The 15,106-nt window shown below is 50.7% G+C and overlaps 1 protein-coding gene across 2 annotated transcripts in view; it reads left to right on the top strand.

Moving 5' to 3' along the window:
* Positions 1-11,113, top strand: part of CHST15 (carbohydrate sulfotransferase 15) — a 99,963-nt gene extending 88,850 nt beyond the window's left edge. Inside the window, exon 9 of one of the 2 annotated variants that reach the window (XR_004481263.2) lies at positions 9,706-11,113. The gene's annotated coding sequence lies outside the window, so the exon portion shown is untranslated. Of the gene's footprint in view, positions 1-51; positions 9,172-9,705 lie in introns of those variants that run through there. The other variant, XR_007471217.1, reaches the window with a different exon arrangement.
* Positions 11,114-15,106: the final 3,993 nt, after the last annotated feature.

Genomic DNA, 15,106 nt, shown 5'->3' with positions numbered 1-15,106 from the left:
GTCTAGAGATTGGCTCATGTTTTGTACCTGTATTTCATTTGTTTCCATCAGTGGTTCTCAAAGTGTGGTCCAAGGATGAGGGTGACCCTCGAGGCCCTTTGGGGAGATCCACCAGTCAAAACTAAGACTCTGCACGCCCATACCAAGACGTCATTCGCCCTTTATCCCCTCATTCCCTCATGATGTACAAGTGATCATGTCCAGTGGCTGAGGCCCACTCTGATGCCTGGTGGACCGTGCTTGGGCTTTGAAATTCTTTCAGCTTTAATTTCTAATATAGTAAATACTGATAGATGTGAACCACCTAAACAAAAGCTCTTTGGGAATCTTCAGTAATTTTTGAGAGTGTAAAGGAGTCTTCATTCTTAACAGTTTGAGAACTGCTGGTTTCTATATTTATTAAATCACATATTTCTGATATCAAGCACAACTGGCATAAGAAAGACTTGGGAACAAACATAACTGACTTGTAATAAACTCAGAATTGACTGGAAGGCATTTTGCAGAATGGCCGAGAGCACTGAGCATGCCCTGAACATCAGCAAGGGTGCCTAGGGGACGAGGAGGCAGGCATCTGTCAGTGGGGAGGCCGGATAAGCGGTATCTACGGTGTAAGTGGTGACAGCAGTAACACGGGTGCCAGCTGTTTACTGAGCACAGGCCGAGCGCCAGGCCCCGGGCTCAGTGCAGCTCCACGTGTTGCCTTAGATCCTCACCACCACCCTAGGAGAGAGGTCCTATCTTTCTTCTGGTTCTGTCATTGCACAGGTGGGGTAACTGAGGCTCAGAGGGGCCAAACAACGAGCCCCAGGGCCCAGCCCCTAAGGAGCAGAGTTAGTCCTTGATCTCAGGGCTATTGATCTCCAGGGCCCGAGTCTTCACCTGCACGTCTCACCTCTGAGTCCCTGAAGTCTCTGAGTTTCTAAGGAGGCAGAGCCTCAGGTGAAATCAGGGGGCTGCTTGTACCTTCGGGACAGTCTGGGCTGGGAGGCCGACACACGCACTGGGGACGAGGTCAGGGCCAGGTGGCCTCTTCAAGGTCATTTTCTTGTGGAAGCAGCAGAACTGACCCAGACAGCACCCCACCCCACCTCCCGGCACCCCGTCGGTGCCCAGCCTTGCAGGGGCCCTTGGGCAGGGACTCGATCCTGGCCTCTGCCGCCCTCTTACTGCATCCCTTCTGTGTCCTGTGTCCACCTGGATGGGAGGAAGCTGAGCTGCGTGTGTGCTGACCCTCAGGAGGAGCCCCTGACTATTCGGGAGGTGGAACAGGTGGGGCCAGCTGCTCCAGGGGCCCTTCCGTCTCACCGTCTGAGGCTTTCTCAGAGCCCGGGAATCCTGGGCTGGTCCCATCCTGCCAGTTCTGAGGTTGTTCAGGGGCCCCCTGTGGCCCCCTGTGGCCAGCCGCTGCTGCTGCTGCTGTGGGTTGGAGCCGTGGTTGAGGAATGGGGAGTGGCAGCTGCCCTCCACATCTCCGAGGGGCAGCTGGACATCCCAAATGAGGGGCCACGGTCACCATGGAGATCTTCTGTTTACTCCCGCCTCCACGTGAGATAATCTGCAGAACTGCCGTTTTCTACACTTTCAACATAGTGGAATTCAGGAAAATTCCATGGCCAGGCCAGCCTCCAGTTCTAAAGGCAGCAACCCAGGCAGCCTGCACAAGACCTCAGGATGCAGGAGAACTTCTCTGGCCTCTAATCTCCTTCTTCCCCTAAGAGAGCACATGCTTCTCCTCTGCTCCACGTTTTCTGCCTCCATGCCTTTGCTCAAGCCAATGCACCACCAGGAGGGCCCACCCTCCCCACTGTTCAACTGAGCCAGCTTCTTATCCCACCCCAGGGCCAAGGGCAAGTGTTACCTCCTCCTCCATGCTGGCCTCCTGGATTCCACCTTGCCTCCTGCCTCCCACCTCCTGACCTGCTTGAGGCCTCTTCCCCTTCTTAGTCTCTCTCCCATCTTGTGTGGTGTTGATTACTTTCTACGTGACTCTGCAGTCATTTGTGTGTTTTCATCTCGCACCCAGACAGCAAATCCTGGGGGCACACAGGCTGCTCCTTCCCCCACCCTCAGATACCCCAGCCGTGGAGTGATGTCCCCAAGAGGGAGGCAGTGAGTGCCTAGAGAGAGAACTGACCTGGGAGCTAGGGATCTGGATGACACTGAGCCAGTGACTTAACTTCTCTGAGCCTGTTTCCCCAGCTACTGAGCAGGGTGGGGGCCTGGAGGATTTCAAGGGGCCCTTTCAGATCTGCCCTTCTCTTTGTTGCCTTTTGAAGACTTGACACTTTCCCCAAGCTGCTTACGAGCCCAAGGTGTTTTGCAGAGGAAGTGTCTGGAGAAGGGGTTGGGCCGCGAGTGACAAGCCCCCCGCAACTCTTCTGGGATTCCAGGATGGCTGCCCTGGGAGCAGAAGGCACCGAAACACAGCCCTGTGCTGTCCCCGTGTGTCCTCTCTAGGCACTGCACCCAGGGGGCTTGTCTCAGCCAGCCTTTCCAAGGGCTACCCTGGCAGATGCACATCTGCCCGCTTGACCCTCCGCTGTCTTCTTGCTCAACGCTCACCTGGGCCAGGGAGCTCCTGGGGACTAGCAGTAACCCTAATAAGAGGGCGTCCAAGGGTGGAAGGACTGTGGTCTCAGATCAGCCAACCAGGAGCCTTGTTCTGGAGGTGCCATTATGTGGCGAGAAGGATGGTCGTAGGAGCCCCCAGATGTGTTCACATGTGCTTCTTGGTCTCCAGGCTCTCCCCCCGCCCCGACCTCCGCCGAGTGGCCTGCAGGCCGTGTAGGATCACACCCACAGCGCCTGCAGGGAAAGGATGGCTGGGAGAGGGCCAGCCTGGCTCTCCGTCAGGTGCTCCCGCCGCTCTATCTGGCGCGGCCGGAGCACAGCTCCTAGTGGGCTGAGCTGAGACCCTTCTGCCCCTTTAGGACTGGTAGTGGTCAGGCACCTCCCCAGCCTCTCCCCATCTTGATCCTTCCCACGCGTAGGCCTCCCCTTCTCAACCCTCGTCCTCTATGCCACCCTTCCTAATACCCTGTCCTGAGCTGACCTGAACCTGGGTCTCGGGCACCCTCCTAGGACTGTGCATGGCTCAAGAGGGCCCTGGGGGAGCCCTCACCCGCCCCAGGGGGACCTCAGACGCGGGAGTATTGGTGACGGGAAGGGGCTGGGCTTGAAGCTTCTGCCTGCAGACTTGCAGAGCTCCACCCTCACCCGTCCCTGTTCTGCCTTCTCCACTCCTTCCAGCATCACTTCCTTCCTGGGCTCTCCTCTCTCCTGCCTGCAAGATGGCCCTCCTGGCTCCCGGCTCCAGGCCCCACCTCCATAAGCAGTGCTCTGTGGCCTCTCAGCCCTATGCAGGCAGGCTCCTCTGTTACCCTGGTCCTTCCCAGATGTGGGGGAGGAGCTCAGGGGTCCTAGGGGACCCCCTCTCCCGGGGTGTCCTGTGCTGACCCCCATCCTGCCTTAGTGTAGACGAGCTGAGGTCTGGGACCTCCACGTGGCAGTGGGTCCTCCTCTTCTTTTTTTATTTTTTAAAATTAATTAAATTTATTTATTTTTAGCTGTGTCGGGTCTTTGTTTCTGTGCGAGAGCTTTCTCTAGTTGCGGTGAGCAGGGGCCATTCTTCATTGCGGTGCGCGGGCCTCTCACTATCGCGGCCTCTCTTGTTGCGGAGCACAGGCTCCGGACGCGCAGGCTCAGTAGTTGTGGCTCACGGGCCCAGTTGCTCCGCGGCATGTGGGATCCTCCCAGACCAGGGCTCGAACCCGTGTTCCCTGCACTGGCAGGCGGACTCTCAACCACTGCGCCACCAGGGAAGCCCGGTCCTCCTCTTCTTGACCTAGTCTACCAGGCAGACCTGACCTCTCCCCTGTCCCATTTGCCTTCCAGCTGTTTCTGCTCTCTCCTCTCTCCGTCCCTTCTCCTCCTTCCTCCCAGCTTGCTCTTCCTCCAGCAGTGAGGTGCATGCCGGACGGGGTGAGGCTGTGCTGGGCTGGGGCTGTGGTTCCAACAGGCAGGTCTGGAGCTGCTGCCACGGTGCAGCTCTGGGAAGGTCCAGGGTCTCGATGACAAGCCATGCTTAGCGTAACCCGGATACATCGCTGTGCTCACCGGGCCAGGATGTTCAGGACTGGGTAACAAGCAAAGAGAACCAGCCCACTTTATTAGCACCTGCCGCAGTTGTACCCCTCACTCTGCTTCTTCACAGCTCTCTTCCTCGGGCTTCTCCATCCCAGAAGCTCCAGGGGGGGCTTCTTCCTCCCCAGCTGGGGGCTGCCCCTTCTGGAACATGTGACTTTCTCAGCCCCTGCCTCAGCTGTGAGGTGACCCTGTCCAGGCTGCTCATGTTTCAGTGGCCAGGACTTGTCACGTGCCCCCCTCCAGCCACGGGATGGGCAGGCTGCTATGAGCTGGATGGAGAATTGATGTCGGGCGGGGCATGTTCAGTGTCCCCCAGCTCCCTCAGGGCCCCCACTGGATTCTACCCTGGCCCTTCTCACCCATTCTCCCACCTGTCAGTCTCTTTCGGATGTTTAACCTCTATACCCGCACTGCATTCTGTGAAATTTCCTTCCAGTTATGTCTCAGTTCACCAAATCATTCTATTTCTCTACGTCACCAATTCTGCTCTCTAAACTATTAATTTTTTAGTTTTTAAGTGACTTTTTTGGGGGGTGATTTTCAATTGTAGAATGTCAATTTGGTTCATTTTCAAGTCCATCTGTTATTTTTTCATAGAACCTTGTTTTTTAGATTTTTTTTAAAGATTTTTTTTGATGTGGACCATTTTTAAAGTCTTTATTGAATTTGTTACAATATTGCTTCTGTTTTATGCTTTTTTGGTTTTTTGGCCATGAGGCATGTGGGATCTTAGCTCTCCAATCAGGGATCGAGCCCGCACCCCCTGCATTGGAAGGCAAAGTCTTAACCACTAGACCACCAGGGAAGTCCCTTAAATATGGTTTTTAATTCCTTCTTTATGTCTTTAATCATTTTAAACATTTTAAACATGATTTATTATTTCATTTGAACTGTTATTATAAGTGCTTGGGGGATTAATCATTCTGTTTATTTTTTAATCTGCTGACTTTCCCTTGTGAATTGTTTCCTTGTGTATTTTGTGATTTTAAAAAATTATTTTGAGTTTTTCTTGGGGTGTATTACCATTTGTTTTCTAGGGGAGGCCCACATGCCCTGGGATGGGAGGTATTTCCAGGAAAGGATTTTATCTTTGCTTTGGTCTGGATCCAAGGGATCATTTCTCTAAAAACAAATTTTGCAATAACTTTTTGGTTTGGGATGTCCTTGCTTTATGGGAAGTATAAATTAAAACTGTCCATCTGGTTGGGTGGGGTGGGTTTGGAGCTTCCATTTTGTTTGTTTTATTCTCCAAAAAATGTTTTATTCTGGAAAAAATCTGGCACAATTTATCCCATTTTCCATTTGTCCATAATGTGTAAAACCACTGAAAAGCCCAGTGAGAGGATGGTTATTATCTGATACTTATTTGTTTCCTACAGTGTGGCGGTCTAACATTCAATTAACTAAAATAGCATTGGTCCTCATATCTACTTTCAGTTGAGAGCCAATATTTTGGAGCTTCCAATTTTAATGGGAACTTTTATGCACCCTCATCTTTTCTGAGCAGAGTCAAGCTTTGCTCCTGAGATTGCGCTTGTATTTTCTGAGTCTTTCTTATAAGGAAGGGCCAGTCTTCCAGGGACCTGACTTTATTCAGAGTACCCAGTTCACCTCTGCCTCTTCTATGTCAGGGATGTATTTCCTCTCTTCCCTGAGTGTTAAAACCCAGCCCCTAGCCCTTAGGACACATATTTATATTTGACCCCTCCCTGGGCTTCTGTGGTGTTGGCTCATGAATGATCCTTCTGGCTTGCGGTTCCTACTTTATTTCTGGCTCAAGAAGTGCCCTCCTTCCTTCTTTCAAACTTGCCTATGAATTAGAAAGAAATTGACATGTTTTGGGGGTGCCGAGATGGCTAGCAGGGCAGAGATGGGAATTTTCTAGTCAACTTTTGTTATTAATTCCTAGATTAATTTTGCAGTGGTCAGAAGACATCTCTGAATGATGTAAATCCTTTAAAATTTGTGAGGTTGGCTTTGTGACCCAGCATATGGTTCATTTTCTTAAATATTTGTGCATTTAAAGAGTGCGTATTCTGTCATTGTTGGATGTAATATAGTTCAAGCTAATTGTGCTGTTCACACTTATATCCTTATTGCTTTCCTATTTTTGTTGAGAGGCATGTGCTAATGTCTTCTAACATTATTATAGATTTGTCTCTTTCTCTTTTTGGTTTAGTGCTTATCTGGCATAGTTTTTTTCCCCAACCTTTACTTTCACCATTTTTTGCTTGTTTTTGAGGTAGATCTCTTGTAACCAAAATATAAACAAGTTTTAAAAATCTGATGTGAAGTTTTAGTCTTATTTGGAGTATTTAGTCCATTTACATTTAATTTAACGATTAATATATTTGGATTTATAGCTACACTTTTACTATTTGCTTTCTATTTGTTGTACCTATTTAATGTTGTCTGCTCCCCTTCCCTTTCCCCCTGGTATTTGGCCATTTGGTCCTGTTCCTTGGCATGCCTAGTAATTTTTCATTGAATTCTGGGCATCATTCATCCTTTTCTCTGATGGGTGGATAAACTGTGTGTGTAGGGGTGGGGCTTAGTCATCTTAATCCAATCAGGAACTGAGTGGATGCTATTCAAGTACTGCTACTCAGGGCTGGGTGGCAGGATTGGAACACCTCTGCGCATGTCTGCTCCTACAGCATGGTTTTAAGGTGTGTTCATCAGGGCTCTTGCCCCATGATAGGTCCTGAACTCTAGTCCTTGTGTCCTCAGCACAGTGAGAAAATTAAAAAACTTCACTTACTTTTCAGGCTCTGTGTTTACCTTTCTAGTTTTCATCTTGTTCAGCTTCAGAAATCTTCAGATATTTTGAGGGGGAAATTGACTGAGAGCTGGGCTTAGTTCTTTGCCCCACTGCCACCCCCAAGAATCTCATTTTTGTCTTTCCAGGTCCATAAGCCTACCAGCGTCTTTGTTAGTTTCCTTGATTCCCCTGGTAGCTCTAACCTGGACCCCTTGCCTCTTGCTCTGTCCAGGATTCCCGAGTGCCCTGAGTAGAAAAGTACACATTTATTAAAAATTTTAAGTTTAATACAAAAATAAAGAAAAAAATGTCAAGACCTAATACTCAGCAAATGAAGCTTGTTCAAGGTGCCAGTGCAGGACCCTGGCCTTTTAGGCTTGATTGCTTCTCCAATGCCTTCAAACAAATGTTTCTTGGTGTGCCATCAGCCTTCTTGTTGTCCTCAGTATTGGTCCTCTGCAAGATCTCCAAGAAACAGGAGTCCCTTTGTATTATGTTTCAACCATTTTATATTTTGGGGTCTATATGTTACCCCAACCTTTCCTATCCTAATACATATTTTACCAGCATTTCTATATATTTTTAAGAGGAAGTCATCCATAATAACTAGTCTTCCAGTTGGTTGAGCCAAAGGACCTTATACTGATTACAATTAGAAAATATGAAGGACGTACTGTCATTGGTCACGTGGTATAGAATACACAGTTAAGTACGTGTGAAGAGAAATGTTTAAAAATGATATGTCTTATTAAAAAGATAATACACATTTATTAAACATTTTAAGTTACTACAAAAATAAATAAAAATATGTCAAGACCTTGTACTAAGCCAGTGAAGCTTGCTCATGTTGGAAACTCTGGACCCTGGCGTAGAACACAAAGCTCAGCGTTTTGCATTCATCGAGTCAGGGAGTTATGCCATTTATCCAACAAATCACTGTAAGTATTGGCCCATGGGAGTTTCTAGAGGGCATTTACACCCAGCACTATGCATATAACACTATACATATATTATAAACACATGTATGCATACACACACACACACACACACATATATATATATTTGTTCATTGCCACATACCCAATGCCTGAAAGAATGCCTAGAAGAAACAGGTGTTTAAAAAAACATTTGTTTGGGCTTCCCTGGTGGCGCAGTGGTTGAGAATCTGCCTGCGAATGCAGGGGACACGGGTTCGAGCCCTGGTCTGGGAAGATCCCGCATGCCGCGGAGCAACTGGACCGTGAGCCACAGTTACTGAGCCTGCGCGTCTGGAGCCTGTGCTCCACAGAGAACAAGAGAGGCAGCGATAGTGAGAGGCCCGCGCACGGCGATGAAGAGTGGACCCCGCTTGCCACAACTAGAGAAAGCCCTCGCACAGAAACGAAGACCCAACACAGCCATAAATAAATTAATTAATTAAAAAAAATTAAAAAACACATTTGTTTAATAAATGAATGAATAAACTAAATTTAAAAAAAAAGCCCTTGCACTCTGTGGCAACTGCTATCGTCATATTTTTTTCCAATCTTATTTTTCTACACTTTTGATTAGTTGAGTCATATTATATAGACAATTCTATATGCTGCTCAAAGCAAAACACACATAAAACAAAACTTAGTATAGCATGTGCTGTGTGCCCCTGGCCCAACCAATTCACCACATAGAGCCCCAGTTTCTTCCTCTGAAAAACAGACATATGGTGACAGGGTTGTGGTGAAAATCCAATGGTAAATCTCTTACCGTTATTCCAGAGGCATAACTGCACAATACATTGTAGCTATTAGAATTTTAGGATCAGTAGTATCAGTAGTGCCCCCAGTCTAGAGAGGGGTTAACTAACTTGCTACAGTCATACCTGAGGCCCACACTCTGGTCTGCCCGACCCCAGGCTCTTTCCATCTCCACCTTCAGCCTCAAACCATACCTGGCACCATGCTGGGTCCTGAGACTTCAGAGAAACTGAAAGCTTCCTCTGGCAGCTGGAGTTGGAGTGAATCTGTCATCACTTGCCACGATGATGCTGCATAACAAAAACCTTACCGAACCTCAGTGTCACACTGTTCGCATTGATTTAACAGGTTATGAGTCTGGGGGTCAGTGACTTAGGCTGGGCTCTGCCAGACGGTTCTTCTGGTTGTGGCTGGGCTCACCCACATGTCTGCCAGTTGGCTGCAGGTTGGTAGACCCAGGGTGGACACAGCTGGGACAACTGGTGACCTTGGCTTTACCCCACATGGCCCACCCTCCGGCAGGCTGTCCTGGGCATGTTCTTGTGGAAAAGGCTGAGAAGCAAAAGGGGGTGAGGGAGAGATGCAAGTGTTTCTTCAAGCTTCTGCTTTTGTCATGTTTGCTAAAATCCCATTGGTAAAAGCAAGTCACGGGGCAGAGACTGAAATCTCTGGGGCAGGATGCCAGGCCCACAGTGGGGGGCCTTGAAAGTGTCATGGCAAAGGGTCAGGTACAGGAAAGGTGAGGAATGGGTACATCACTGCATTTCATCTGTTTCAGGGAGGAGAAGACACAGAAATCATTCAGTTAGCCAGGGGGGCAGATAGATCAGAGCCCTCCTGTGTCATGCCAGCAGGATGACCTGTGATACATGAACAGATGGGCTCCTTCTAACCCCCAAACCCTTGAACTGGGCTGCTGGTCAGGAGGCCCACATTGCCCCGGGGGCAGGTCACAAAGGAAAGTGTGCAGGTGGCAAAATCCTGGCTTTTAACTTCAAGAGCCTTTGGCTGGGAATAAACAAAAAATTCAGAAATTTACGCAACAACATGTTCTTTCATCAACAGGAACTTCCCTTCCAGACCTCCTAGGAGGAGCAGAGAGAGGGATGTTCAACAGCTGAACTTGAACTTGAACTTGAACGGGGAACGTGTGCTCCTGAACCGAGCATGTCAACTTCACCGAGAGCATCAGGCAAGGGGCTGGAAACAAAGGCAGCGACCGTCCTCGTGGAAGATGACCAGGCCTGGTGCACTCAGGAGAAGCGCTGAGAGCTTGCCAAAAACCCAGGCAGAAGGCACAGGGCCTCCTTCGTCCTTCTGTCTGCAGTAACCTTGAACTTCAAGGAGCTGAACGGGCCTGGTGCCAGGAGCTAAATTGGAGCGACCGCTGGCCCCAAATTAGGAATTTATAAGCGGCTCTGGGCTTATAAGCATCAAAAGCATATTCTTGCCCCAGTAGAGTTCTCCGGGATCCAGAAAGAGTCACACAAAGAGAGACCAAGAGAAACAAAATCTCGAGAGTTACATTTGGGGTGGCTGGAGGCTAGGTCGGCCCTAGGGTGACCTACGTGTCCCGGTTTCCCAGGACTTTCTTGAATTCAGCACTGAAAGTCCTGCATTCTGGAAACCCCCTTGGTCCGGTCACCCGGTTGGCCTGGTGGCTGGAATTGCAGGACAGTGGAGAGCCATGGACTCCTGTTCTGTCCCTCTGCTGGGTCCTGCTCACCTGGCTGGCTGTGGGCTGGGGCTCGAGGGGCAAGGCCTCCCAGCAGCCCCCATGGCTGGGGGCACCTGCAGCGTTTGGGGGACAAGCCTGGTCCCTGAAGAGCACGGGGAGAGAGTCCCTCTTCTCGTTGCTGCCACTTCCCGTCCGACACCTGGAAGGAAATCTGTGTGGCCTGAGTGTATGTGGAGGGGCAAGGACTTGATGGAAAGCTTTCTGTAAACACAGACCAGCAGGGCAAAGGGCGGGGTTCTCAGACAAGGCAGGCACCTCCCTGGTTGCAGCTGATGGTGGTACATGCACATCCCTCGGTGCCCAGCATCTTCAGGCCCCTGTCCTCACCACTGTGTCTCCAGTGTGAGGCAAGGTGGGGAGGCCTGGGGGGATGGTGGCACAGAAGACCCCCTCCCCTTCTGCCCCGAGCCTGCTTCCTAGGCTGGGAAATAGAGGACATTTATTTAAATATTTAAAAATAGCACCCAAACAGTTTGACCGTCCTTGCCAGGAGAAAAGATGAAGCAGCACCCCGTGCGCCGAGCTGGCCCCCTCTCCGCAGAGAACAGACCTCAGGGGCCTGGGAAGTGGTCTGCGAGGAGCAAGCTGGCGGCCAAGCTTCCTGCCCTGAGCCCGGAGCCCTGAGCACTGTGGTATTCCCTCGTCAGGGGTTTGCAGTGACAATGGGATGCTGAAATTCAGAACATCCTTACCACCCCTCACTCCCAAAATATATTTATATACGTTTGCACTGTTCCTATTGTGTTTGTCTTCATTTTCAATGTCTTCCTGACAATTTGAGAGATTTGTGGGATTGGCTCGGGGATCTGGACAGGACACACTTCCCAAAGGCCAAGCTTATATCCTCTGCTGTGTCCCTGTTCAGTGGTTCCACTGTTTAAAGTAGTGTCAGCGTCACTCCTCATCACACATCAAGTTCATAATTGATACTTAACATACTGCATTATGTTTAAAAAATGCACACGGGTAGAGCTGGGTTTTTAGGCCTCTCCAGTCCCTTCCCCCCAGCAAACCCTCGGGCCAGGGCTGAGAAAGGGAGGGGGAGGAGGAAAAAAGAGTTAAATCCTGTGAGTGTGTGTGAGTGTGAGTGTGAATGTGCGTGTGAGTGTGTATGGCGAGGTCTTCTACCCCAAGGCCCCTGGGGCAGGGTCCTGCAACGTGCGGGAAGGAGGCCCCTTTTCATTAGGATCCCCCAAAGCAGCGGTGACCACCTGGGTCCCTGGGCCTCACCGCGGGAGCCCAGGTCACCTCCGGGATGCTCTGGCAGACGAGCAGCAGGTGGCTGTAGGGGAAGAGGGCAAAGAGAGGCCTGCGGGGGGCGGGGGGCCGTGTTCAGCCACTGAGTGTCCACGGGCGGCGGGAACGTAGCGAGACCAGTGTCTGTCTTCTGGGAGCCGATGCTGTCCTGGGGGCGGGTGCTGGGCACCACCATGTAAGCATTCAAGGTCACGTCAAGGGCTACCGGGTGCTACGGCAGCTGGGAGACGGGGCGCCTCGGGAGAGCACGGGTGGATGGGGGGCTGCCTGGACGGGAGGCCAGGGCGGGAAGTGAGCTTGGACATTTGCAGTGATAAAGGACATGTGGGTGGCCAGGCTCAGGGTGAGGGGAGGGAGAGGAGTGGACGCCTCCTGGGCTGACACTTAACCTTCAGGCCACGTGTCGGGTGGGGCGCGGACTTCTCTCCAGAGCGGCCGCCTCCTCCGCAGGGGTCCAGTGGGCACCTCAGCCTCCTGACCTTCCCCATCACCCGCTCCGAAAACCTGCCAGCCTACCACCTTCCCTGCCTCAGGGGCCAGCCCCTCTGTCCTTCCCGTGGCCCAGGCCCCCAGCAGGGAACCGTCCTCGGCTCTCTCCCATGCCACACCCCTCTGGCCGGGGATCCCGTGGGCACATCCCTCAACTAAGCCCAGACTCTGACCCCCTCTCATCACGTCCACGCTGCTCCCCAGTAGCTGGGCAGTGGTCTCCCTGCCCTCAGCACCCACCCCTGTGCCTTTACAACCAGCAGCCAGAGGGAGCCTGGCAGAGGTGAGCTGGGGGCTGTCACTTTGCTGGGACCCTGACGAGACACCCCCTCGCCTGGATGATTGCTGAGTCCTTCCTGTGGTCCCCGGGGCCCTGCGCGGCCTGCTGTCAACCTCTGCGACCTTGGCTCCTGCCATGTCCCCTCACGCCCTCACCCAGGCCCCCGGGCCCTCTGGCTGGTCCTCAGTCCCAAGGGCTGTCCACATCTCGGGGTCTCTGCACTGCTAATGTGCCCCGTCACCTGGCAGCAAGGCCACCTGATGGCCATCCCCTGGCATTCTGGATCCCTCTCCCTCTGCTTTTTTTTTTTTTGAATTTTTAAATTGTATTATTTAAATTTTTTTTTGAATTTTTAATTTTTTATACTTTTTATTGGAGTATAGTTGCTTTACAATATTGTGTTGGTTTCTGCTGTACAGCAAAGTGAATCAGCTATACGTATACATATATCCCCTCTTTTTTGGATTTCCTTCCCATTTAGGTCACCACAGAGCAGAGTTCCCTGTACTATACAGTAGGTTCTCATTAGTTATCTATTTTATATATAGTAGTGTATATATGTCAATCCCAATCTCCCAGTTCATCCCATCCCCCCTTCCCCCCTTGGTATCCATAAGTTTGTTCTCTACATCTGTGTCTCTATTTCTGCTTTGCGAATAAGTTCACCTGTACCATTTTTCTAGATTCCACACATGAGCGATGTTATACAGTATTTGTTTTTCTCTTTCTGACTTACTTTACTATGTATGACAGTCTCTAGGTCCAGCCACTTCTCTGCAAATGGCACAATTTCATCCCTTTTATGGCTGAGTAGTATTCCATTGTATATATGTACCACATCTTCTTTATCCATTCACCTGTTGATGGACATTTAGGTTGCTTCCATGTCCTGGCTATTGTAAATAGTGCTGCTTCCCTCTGCTTCTTTATGTCCCAGCACTTCTCGTCTTCTCTATGCTCATCATTTACTCATGAAGTTGGCTTACTGTTTTCCCATCTCCCACTAAATAGCTCCACGGAGGGGGGAGTTTGGATTGTCGCTCCCTGACATTTCCTATTGCAAGCTCCCAGGCCAGCACCCAGCGCATGGCTGGGGCTCAGAAGATATTGCTGAACGTTGGATGAACATGAGGCCTGGTTGGTCACAAAAGGAACTGGAATTTTTTTTCTGGTCACTGGAATAGATGATGGGTGAGTTTAAGCAAAGGTGTGACGTGAGCCAGGAGGAGACAGGGACCATGGAAAGAGAAAGCATCTCTAGAGCTGAGACACAGGGTCCCTCCTGGAGGTGATGGGATTCTGTTTGCTGCTTTTAGGTAAACAGGGACTTGACTGTCAAATTAAGTCTAGGTTTAGAAAACGAATACCCAGGGTCCTGGCTGAGGGAATGCCAAGTTAGACTTTCTTCCACAGTTACTCAAATATTAGCAGCTGATTGGAAGCCAGTCTGTCTGGAAGCTGCGATTTCATTGGTGATTAAGTTTGGGGCATGAAAAGAGGCAAGTCAGCTGGACTTCTGATCCTCTGTAACCATCCTGTGGGATCAGAGTGGGTTTATAGAGCTTGGAAAAGATGGAGCCAGACTTAAACAGTGACATGACCAGGGCGGAAAATCTCCCACAACTAGCAACATGCTGTTGCCTTAACACACTGTCACCCTTGTTCCTAACTCCCCAGGGTTCAGCTAAGCCCCAAGTCAAGTGTTTTGGGCTCTTAGGTCTTGGTTGTCAATGGCCCTGGATCCTGGACCACGTCTTCCATCACAAGGTCCCTTATTAAGGACCTTCCAGCAGGGGGTCAAGTGGCTCTAACTTTGAAAGCAGAGCAATACCCTTGTTTCCATGTAAATCTGAATGGCCCTGACATGCTGGGGGTGGGGAGGTGACCTGGAGCCCAATGCTCTAACCCCTGCCCCTCAACACTCCCCTCCCTGACCCCAGCTGTGACAGAAATGTGCCACTCACACATTTTATACAATTCAAGCAACGGTTTCACTGACAAGCGGAATAAACTAAAAGTTCTCAGTCCAAATAAGTAGTTAGAATGGTGATAAATGTGTAAGCAGTACTGTACTGCAGTTCTCTGAATTATCACTCAGTTTACGAGCATGGGCCTCTGAGAAGCCACCCGAGGATGCTCTGTCTTCTCGTCCCCCAACAGGCCCAGCAGAGGGCAGGCTGAACCTGGGAATGTGCTGGAGTTGCTGGGAATGAGAGGCAGCTGCTTCCCAGGCAGAGTCCAAGGATGCTGGAATCTCTCTCCAAAGACTTGCTCCCCGTCAAAGAGAAAATCTTCTCTGGCAGTTCTCAGCCAGGTCCCCCTCCCTTCCTACAGTGCCTGTCCAATACCACCACCTGGTCCTGGCTGGCCTGGCTCTTGGGGCCTGGGGTACTGGACTGGAGTCTTGTGAGAGGGCTTGTTCCCTCCTTCCCTCCCTCCTGCTGTCCTTCTAGGCCAAATCACTTGGTCGCCGCTGTGTCTGTGTCTCTTAGCCAGCTCCAGGCGCTGAGCCCATGTGGCAGCCCTGAGCCAACCCTGCCCACCTTGGCTCCAGGCCCCAGCTGCCTAGACAGCCTGGCACAGAGGGCAGAGCCCTCACTCTAGACCTGCCTGGGCTCAACTCCTGGCTCCACCAGTAGCAAAGGGACCTCAGCTCCCCACACCTTGATTTTCTCATCTGTAAAATGGAACTAAATCAGTTA

This window comes from Orcinus orca, chromosome 14 (genome assembly GCF_937001465.1).
Source record: "Orcinus orca chromosome 14, mOrcOrc1.1, whole genome shotgun sequence".
Taxonomy (NCBI): domain Eukaryota; kingdom Metazoa; phylum Chordata; class Mammalia; order Artiodactyla; family Delphinidae; genus Orcinus; species Orcinus orca.
Note: the sequence above shows the minus strand (reverse complement) of the source record. Positions and strands in the feature narration are given on the sequence as shown.